The sequence below is a fragment of the Acinonyx jubatus genome, chromosome D2 (assembly GCF_027475565.1).
Source record: "Acinonyx jubatus isolate Ajub_Pintada_27869175 chromosome D2, VMU_Ajub_asm_v1.0, whole genome shotgun sequence".
NCBI classification, from domain to species: domain Eukaryota; kingdom Metazoa; phylum Chordata; class Mammalia; order Carnivora; family Felidae; genus Acinonyx; species Acinonyx jubatus.
In genome coordinates this window covers 38,827,855-38,837,560 of record NC_069393.1, presented here as the reverse complement: position 1 = coordinate 38,837,560, position 9,706 = coordinate 38,827,855, and the positions used below count along the sequence as shown (strand labels likewise).

At 47.4% G+C, this 9,706-nt stretch overlaps 1 long non-coding RNA gene across 1 annotated transcript; it reads right to left on the bottom strand.

Moving 5' to 3' along the window:
• Nucleotides 1-255: 255 nt before the first annotated feature.
• LOC128312713 (uncharacterized) lies at nucleotides 256-3,866 on the bottom strand. Its single transcript, XR_008292382.1, has 2 exons — nucleotides 580-3,866; nucleotides 256-504 (listed from the first exon to the last, which is right to left on the bottom strand). It is a non-coding gene; the product is annotated as an uncharacterized LOC128312713 (long non-coding RNA).
• Between the last annotated feature and the right edge of the window lie 5,840 nt (nucleotides 3,867-9,706).

Here is a 9,706-nt window from a genome sequence, read left to right as displayed (position 1 = left end):
ACCTTGAAGTCCCTGTCTGTAAAATGGGCGTGTCCATACCTTCTTCACTGCATTTTGCCTGGATTGTGTGGATACCATATATAAGTACCTAGGATGGTCTCCAGTGTGTAATGGGCGTGCAGTGAAAGGTGAGTATTACCAGCACCACTATTCGAATTTTCTCCCAACAGGCTCATGTCCTCAGCAGCTCACTGCTCGTGGATACTAGTAAAAGGCTTTGATTTACACAAACATGGAAATCATAGCATCTCACACTTATGGACGTCAGAGTCATTTATTAGCCCCCTCATTGCCAAGGCGTGATCCACCTATAACTGTGAACCCCGAGGCTTTTGTTCAGTTAGAGCTGAATTCTTAACAGGGGTCTTAGGCGTCCCTGATGAATGTACATCTTCTCTCACATCCAAACTGGAAAGACACAGAAGAAATAAGATTGATGCCTCATCGCCACACTGGAAGTGAGCCGTATTTCACCTGTGCTCCAGGCAGACACTGAAACGTGACCTGCAAATAAAATCTTCAGTGAGCCCAGAGGGAAAGACTCAATGCTATGGAGCTAGAAGGTCTGGGTTCACATACCAGCATCAATGTTCTGTCATTGGGTCACCTCAAACAACCTTTAAGTCACATGAGCCTCAGTTTTCTTACCTGTAAGAAGTTGATAAACAGAACGCATAAGTTAGACAGAGAATGGGAACTGCTTTGAAAAGGACCATCCCCACTGCCTTGGCTCCTCTTGTGTCAGAGGGGTTGGAATTCCAGAAAAACCAGGACCCTTTCTTCGTGGTTAGTTCTGGGTCCCAGGTTCCAGGAAGTTAGAGGCAGGAGATGTTACAGAAACATTCATTTGAAAATAAAATATACTACAATTTATCATATGGCCAAAGAGTTTCAGTCACTGAGCATCGAAGGCCCATCTCCCCATCTGGGTTACATCTGGAAGAAAAAGCAACAGAAACAGGCCCATCTCCATCGCAGAACCCCTGAGATCCTTTTGCTCTGGGCTCTCCAGCTCATCCCTGACTCTGTGTCCAATAAATGTCAAACTTCCGTAGCTCCTGGTGCCCCTTCCACCTCCGTGGCTTTTCACATGCCCCCTCCCCTTGCCCTTTCCCTCCATCCTCCCCAGACTTTTGACCCAAGGCCAGTCAGGCCTCTTGGCTACAACAGAATCTGCCTCCAGGTGACTTCAGCACTAAAGCAGCCTGCCAGAGGAGCTCCCAGCATCACTGAGAAGCCTAGGCAGGTGGTCGGGAATGATGGAAAATCACAGTCAGAACCGCGGCCGAGACCGCAGTGCAAAACAGTTCAGGGCCGACCCCTCCACTGCCAAGCACCAGAAGCCATAGGTGTGGGCCTCACCATCACCACCTGCCGCGGGCTGACTGCCCCCACACTGCCACCATCACCAGTCCAATAAGAAATGTGACTCAGAAGCTGCAATGCCAAGTTCCGACCGATCTGTCCAAATGGGCAAGTCTGGGGGACTTTGCCCTTCTTATAAGGAGGGGCAGAGAATGGGAAAATTGGGCTTTTCAACTTCCGTGGTGGGCCACACAGCCTGCATTGCAGCCAGACTCACTCAGGTAAAGGGCTCAGATGCCAGGCAGCCAGAAACAGAATAGACACGGCGACTCTACACGAGCATCCCTGTGGCGCCAAAACTCCCCAGACACGCTTTTCTGTGTGTGTCACACTCACACATTCACTCACCCACAGTCCCTGACCTGTGTTCCCAGCACCCCTGAAGCTTAATCATATGGTTCTGTATTTTTCTGACTAGGTTGCTGTGACTTAGGATACACTCCCCCCAAAGCAGACCTTCAGAAGAGGAATCACATAGCAGGGATTTATGAAGGCAATTCCTGGGGGAAGATCGGTGTGGGGAGAAGGGAGGACAGGACAGGAAGCGGAGGAAGCTGAGCCAGGAGGAGATCTCAGACGGAAGTGAAGCAGAGGGTGGCTTCGGGCTGACCCCTCGGGAATTCACGAGGGTCATCTGCACCTCAGAAGTGTCCCACCACCAGACAAGGGGCTGGGCTCCCACACTTCATGCCCAACAGGCATTGATTAGTGGCAGCCAGGGTGGGAGAGGGAAATTAATGTAAACCCCAAGGCACATCCTTGCAAAGTGGCTCCAGTCACCCTAGTAGAGTCCTTCAAGAAGAGCAACAGACACAAGCTATTAAAAACATGATGTTGACAGCAGCGATGGTAAAGTGGGGTCCAAGGAGGTGGGAGAGAGCTCTGCCACTCTCCGCTCCAAGGGTCCCACTGGACTGGGAGCCCCCTTGAAAGCACTGCCTGTGGCTGATTTGTCCCTATGTTCCTAGCACCCCACATAGGGCAGGAGCTTAGCAGGCATCCTGGAAATGTCAAAAAGTGAATAAATGCTGGCTATAACCGGCACATTTGCTGCTGGGATGCAAAATAAAGCAACAGAGATGAGCACAGACCCGACCGGAGGCAAGCAAGTGCAGGTCAGGGATTCCAACCTGGATTGACACTCCCTTCATTCTCGTGCAAGTCCTGACCACACTGTCTCTGCCAAAGGAAAAAAACTCTTGGAGTTTCCAAGGTGAAAGGACCCCTGCCATTAGAAAGGATCCAGTGTGGAGTGCGCATTTGTCTGTAGAAGGTGAACAAGCATATGGAGTTCTCAGACACAGCCAGTCTACAACTATCCATCCTCTTCGGAGGAGGATAGAAGCTGGAGCTGATGCAGATGGCTTCCAGAAGTCACATAAAATACCCAAAGGACACGAGCGATTTGCTACAGCAGGTCACTTCTCTTCACCTGCTAGCAAGTGGAAGGCAGGACTGGACAGGCTCATAAGCCCCTGACAGATGTGCTTTCACGGGACAGCCCCCCGAGGAATTCATCCAGGCTGACTCTGGAAAGAGGGCTATTTTTAATCCTATGCCTTTGAATTGGCAACCTCAGAGAAAGAGCAGAACCTGGGGGCAATCTCTCTCTCCCATTTTAGGCTGAAGAAGCAGCAGGGAGCGATTTAGCAAAGGCTTTGATCTGGGAGGCTAGAGAGAGCTGGGTCCTCCTAGTCTGAGGCATAGGTGTGGCAGAACACCAGAGACGGGACCACCAAGTAAGGCCCTCCTTAGGGACACCATGGCCCAAGTCTTGTCATCAGGAAGTCAATGCTTTTTAACATCGCCATTGGCTTCTAGAGTTAAGGGCCACTGTGATGGTTATTTTTATGTCATCTGGCTGAGCCACAGTGCCAGATATGTCACCAAAGACTACTCTGGATCTTTCTGTGAGGGTGTTTTTGGATAAGATTAATATTTAAATGAGTGGACTTTGAATAAAGCAGATTGCTTTCTGTATTGAGGGTGGGCCTCATCCAATCAGTTGAAGGCCTAAATAGAACAAAAGACTGACCTCCCCTGAGCAAGCGGAAAATCTGCAGTAGTCTTTGGACTGAACTGTAACTTCAGGTTCATTTCTCCAAAGACAAACCCTGCAGATAGATATACATCCGTGTGTGTGTGTGTGTGTGTGTGTGTGTGTGTGTGTGTGTGTATTTGTCTTGGGACTGTCTTATCTGTGGCCCTAACTTGTCAATAAAAGTGATGTTTCTATTTAAATATATATATGAATGTACCTAGAAGGATAGTCCCAGGAGGTTGTACAGTCTCCACACATCTGGATAGAGAGAGCTCAGAAAGCAGAGAGATCTTTCCCTGTGTGCCTTTCACAGAGGGTGGACCTACTGGGGCTTTGAAGCCAGACCAGGACTATCAGTAGTGGCAGTGTGAATGTCATGGCTGGGAACAAGATGGGAACGTCCACCAACACGCAGCAGGAAAGCAGGACAGACCCCAACATCACGTAGGGCTACATCCAGTGGACGTTGACTCGGAAGGAACAGTTCCTGAAAGGAAGACCCCTAGCCAGCCCCATCCCACCCAGGAGTAGTCACAAACGCCCCGCTCCCAGTGCTTTAAATCCACGCAGGGAAGAAGACGGGATTGTGAATTGACTGAGTTTAACCTGAAATAACCAAGTTTATTTCAGCAGAATGAGAATTTGACATTAATTAGTTTTAATTACAGAAAATTAAAGGTTCATTTCTTGCACAGTTACCTGAAGTTATGAAGGTTATAAATGTCATCGTCCCCACAAACGCAGTATGTCCACACTATCCTGTGCCCCACAGAGGGCAAATTTAGCCTCTGACACACAGAGTCCCCCATTTCCTTCAAATATATTGATACAGAGACCCCAGCTCAGACCAACAGTGTCCACATAACTAGGGCAGGCATTGCTTGCTCATTTGTTTGTTTGTTTTAAAGATCCCTGGATTATTTTCATGTACTACTGGAAACTACTTTAGATCTTCCTGTTCATGCCCGGTATGTGATCCTGTGTCTAGACAATTTACTGGCTGGACAGACAGAAGCAGACAATTGTGGATCTTTCCCCTCATTGCTAGTGTGTTTCCTGTCCTCCTGTTGTGGCCAAATTTCAAATATGGCCATATCAGACTCAGCCAGAAGTCTCAACTATAGTTGAATTTCACTTCTTCCTCCTAATTTGCTAGAAATCACACGAGTGGTTCATCCCATGCTCAGATGAACCAGTGAGGAAATGACAACAGCCATTTTGAATGGCCACCCCCTCATCCTGCCAACACTGTAGAACTACTGCGTGGAGACCCTGGACAGAGCTTCCTGAGGGGCAGGACCCAGGCTTCATGTCGTAGGGGCTTGAGGGACCTGCGCGGGAGCCCTGAGCCTCCAGAGATGCTCAGAGTGTACTGACTCCAGTTGTGTGTTTCTCTGATGACCCTCACAAATCTCCCATGGTTACTTTGTCTTTGGAGACCCACAAAAGGATCAAACGGTCACAGTCAGGACTGAAATATCCCAAGAATGGGTTCCTGGCTAAACATGAAACTAAATAGAAAATCCATCAAAATGGGCACATCAGAGTATAGAGAATGAGGCAGTCTGCCATCCCGGGGTCCAATGACCACTGCCATGCTGTCTGTCTCCTCAGGTAAGGAGGGAAAGGTGAGCGTCACCTGGTGGTGGTGGCAGGCACCGAAACACTAGATAGAGCCAAGTTGAAAAGCTGGAAGTTAGGTAATGAGATAATGGTGTCTGCCTTCAAAGCAAGATGAAGAGGCCCATTCACAGACTTTCCGAGGGGGACTGGAAAGGTGACAGGGGTGGATGGAACAGGAAAGCAGGCAGAGATATAGCTCTGGATGTGTGAGAGGACTCAGGGTTGGCAAAGAATGCCGGGACACCATCAGACTAACTTTGCCCCCCAGATACACCTTTGGCCCCCTCTACCTTGGAGACTGACCTGGGTAGATTTCACCCAGAGTTTCAGACCCTCTGGCTTTAGGCGGTGCAGCCACTGGGGCACGCTGCAGAGATTAGAAGGAAGGAGGAGGGTGAGGTCAGGGTATTTATTTATTGCCCCAGGGACCTGCCTGCAAGGTCACCTGAGGCCAGCTCTGTCTCTGGTCACCTGCATGTGGATCTCCTTCCTCATATGGCACCTGCTTCCTCCCGTTATTGGGGGTGAGCTAGGGAGGGAGACAGCTGGGAAGCTACTAAGCCATAGGTCACTGCACTTTCCAGTTGGCTCCCCTACACCCCCACCTTTGGGAATGAAGCCTCATCAGATGGCCCTGTATTGGGCTCCCTCTTCTTTCCTATTAAGGGATCTGACTAATATAGACACCAACAGCCCCTAGGTCTGCTTCTGGCCACTCTCAGATGTCTGTGGCAAAAGACAGAATACATATTCAATGGTATTGAAAAATGATTTTATCTGAAGAAGTAACAGGGACACAAGAAAAAGCTTGTAAGAGCCCATGAAATGTATCTCTAACTTTTTCTCCTTTTTGAGCCACCATCGTACTTTTCAGTACAATTGGCTAAAAAATTAGTGCTCAGGGCTTTTTAAATTGCTGGGAGAAACGGTACCTCCCTTAAACCAATAATTGAATTGCTTAATTGAGAACATAAATCTCTATTGTGAATACTGACAGTTTCTCTTTAAGGGCCATGTGTGGTACACCTACGAGCCCGGGCTCTATTGTTTTATAGATGTGTCAGGTAAGTGCTTTTCACACAAAGTATTCCTCCCTTGGTATGCACTAAGTAATAAAAGCTAAGTTGTTCCTAAAATGATTTTGTGTTTCTGTTTCAACTATGAGTTAGCGTCTGCTTTTTAAGGTTAAGAACGTGTCTAATGCAGAGCGTCATTAATTAGCTTCCCGATGGCCCATTTGTTCAGGGATTCCATGCCTCTTGAACAAATTGCTAAGCTGTTAATGGAAAATGATGTTTTATTAGGCAGACTTGGGGAGGTGTCAGATTTGTTCCTAAAACAGTGTGCTAGAGTCAGACTTTGGGCTACTAGCTCACAGATGTTTTTTATGGATTTAGTTATTTATTAGAATACTAATTTCTGTGTTTCATTGTAATATTTTGGCTGTTTGTTTTATCGGCTTATACGTGTGTCATACTTTTCATAAATCCTTAGAAACCAGAAATGAGGGGGGAGGTTTGATTATCCCAAAGAAATTTCTATAGTTCTGTTCAACAACAAACAACCCAGTAGAAACATGACACTGCAAAGAATACCCAGGCCACATATAAGGGGGTGGGTTCCCTCCTCTCATAGAATTGCCTGGCAGCTGCCCAGGGCAGAAAGAACCATCAGAAAATGGTGAAATGAAAGGCAATAATGACAGCCAGTCAGAAAAAAACAAATGGAAAACCCACCAAAAATCCATGAAGATGTGAGAATAAAAGAGAAATTGCCCAGAGACGTTCCAGCAGAGGACATAAAAGGTAGTCAGCAATACTGATTAAAGCAATATTGATTAAAGGATTCAGGAAAAGACGTATAAGGAACAAACCAAGTTATGGAAGGTTATGCTGAATTTTTGGTCAACACCCAAGTTATACGCACAAATTGCTGTTGCCCCATAGGCTTGCAGAAGTGTCCAAGGCACCTGGCCAACGGCTGAGAATCTGGGCAGAATGCGTCCCCAGTGATGAATTTGGTCATACAAATGTTTAGTTGGTATGATAAGGGAGGAGTAGAGAATAGTATCCTAGAGAGTGGCCCTCAGGCCTTCGTTCTCACACACACACACACACACACACACACACACACACACACGGCCCATGTTTGGGTCTGAATGACCCCTTTGGATCATATTTAAGGCTTTTGACCCTCAAACACACATGCACAGACACTTATGCACCTTCATGCCTCTGAACCTTTGCTTATGACACTTGTTTCCTCTTCCTGGCAGCCTCTCCTTCTCCTTCTCCTTCTCCTTCTCCTTCTCCTTCTCCTTCTCCTCTCCTCTTTTTATTTGAGAGAAAGAGCACATGCATGAACACGCACACATGACTGAGGAGGGGCAAAGGGAGAGAAAGAATCTTAAGTAGGCTCCACACCCATTGCAGGGCTCGATCTCGTAACTATAGTGAAATCATGACCTGAGCGAAAATCAAGAGTCAGACGCTTAACCAACTGAGCCACCCAGGTGCCCCCTGGCAGCCTCTTCTATTCTTCTGCCATTTAAATTTAGGTTTATATTGATAGCCCCAAAGAATTACTCTTCCCACTATCCTCTGCTGTCTCCTGTCTGCAGAGGAGGTGAGGGGGGAGTAGGATAGGTGTCCATGGAGAGTAGAAGCCCCTTAGCAAATGGGTTAAGGGTCCACCATAAACAAGCTCCGCTGCCCCCCCCATTCTACAGGACACAGGTGTTCCTGAGGCCTCCTCCTTTAGCCTCCCTTGAGGGGGTCCCTCTGAACACTGGGCCTCTGACATTGGGTGCCCCCGGGATAAGAAATTTCCCTTCAGAAAAGCAGCTGGCGCACCATTTTTGAGTCTGCCTCTGGCTCTGCAAAGACCACTTTACACAGTCTTCTGGGGGATGAGCTCGTAGCCCAGCCAGTCCAGAAGCTCATTCTCTGAGACGAGGATGTAAGTACACACACTGTGACTCATGACACGGACTTGCACAGCTGCTCTTAGCGTGGTCAAGGGGGAGAAGACATTCAGCTCTTATTAAGTGCTTCTCATGGACCCCATGCTTCACAGATATCATCGTTTTAAAGCCCACCAGCTAAAGCCCACCTAGAGCATACGTGTAACCCAAGTTAGGTTTATTAGCTTATTGCGACAAGAACGAGCATAGACCAGAGGAATCATGAACTTCTCGTAAGGCAGGAGTTAGGCAAGGTTTCTTATTGAGACTGGAAACGGCTTGGGCAGGGATTGGTCAGAATCTGTAAACCAGGGAGTCTTCCTAGCGGGATGATTTTCACAATGGCCAAAAGGTAGAAGCAGCCCAAACGTCCATGGATGGATGAATGGATAAGCACAACGTGGTACATACATACAAGGGGATACTACTCAGCCTTCAAAAGGAAGACAATACTTACACATGCTACAACACGGACGAACCTTGGAGAAATCATGCCAAGTGACAAAAAGCCAAATACAGAATGATTCCACTTATATAAGCTACCTAGAGTTATCCAATTAAAACAGACAGAAAGTAGAAGGCTGATTCCCAGGGGCCAGAGGGAGGGGAGAATGGGGAGTTATTGTTTAATGGGTACCGAGCGTCAGTTTTACAAGATGAAGTGTTCCGTGCACGGGCAGGGTGCCGAGTGCATTCAAATGGTCAATTTTATGTTACGTATATTTTACCATAATAAAAAAAAGTCACGCAGAGTGACCGCTAGATCAGCGCATCTGACGTCCTGTGAGAACACACAAGTCTGCACAAACAAGCTAAAAGAGTTTGGGCTCACGCAGTTCTCTGGCCTGCTGTGGCTGAGTTCAGTCTACGTTTGGCAAGTCACAGAACAGCTTTGCCAAGATGCGATTTCTGTTTTCTCAGTTCGCCCATCCCACCCTAGCTATTAGATGGGCTGTCTCTGACCTTTTCAGTCTCGTTGGTTGGTTGGTTCGTTCCTCTCGACAACTGAAAGTAGTGGGTTCGAGATTCCAACCCAAGGCAGCCATCATTTAGCTCAGCCTGTGATTTTCGACTATGGGGCTCCTGTCAAGGGTAAAGCAAGGCTTTGAGATCTGCATAGTCTATTTGTCCCAAATCTATAACAAACACAACCCAACAACATCCACTGTTCCACGCATGATAAAACACACCAGTAAATATGACATTGTCGGACCTCGGCGACCGCACAGACAGAAGGGCAAAACAGACATAGGCACAGTTAAGTGTAAGAAAGGATGATAAATTTAGAGGCAAATGATTCAATGTCCACGTGAAGTATCTATATAGCCATGATAGTTACTGGCTTACATTTGGTTAAAACCCTTTGTCAAAGAAATGAGCCTCCTTTCTGGTTACCAGAGAGGGGGTGAGATGTATTGTATTTAAAATAGGAACGCTAGGGGCGCCTGGGTGGCTCAGTCGGTTAAGCGTCCGACTTCGGCCCAGGTCACGATCTCACACTCCGTGAGTTCGAGCCCCGCATCGGGATCTGTGCTGACCGCTCAGAGCCTGGAGCCTGTTTCAGATTCCGTGTCTCCCTCTCTCTCTGACCCTCCCCCGTTCATGCTCTGTCTCTCTCTGTCTCAAAAATAAATAAACATTAAAAAAATTTTTTTTTTAAATAGGAACGCTATAGGGAAATATAACACATTTTGTTCAGGGTATAAATATAGTGT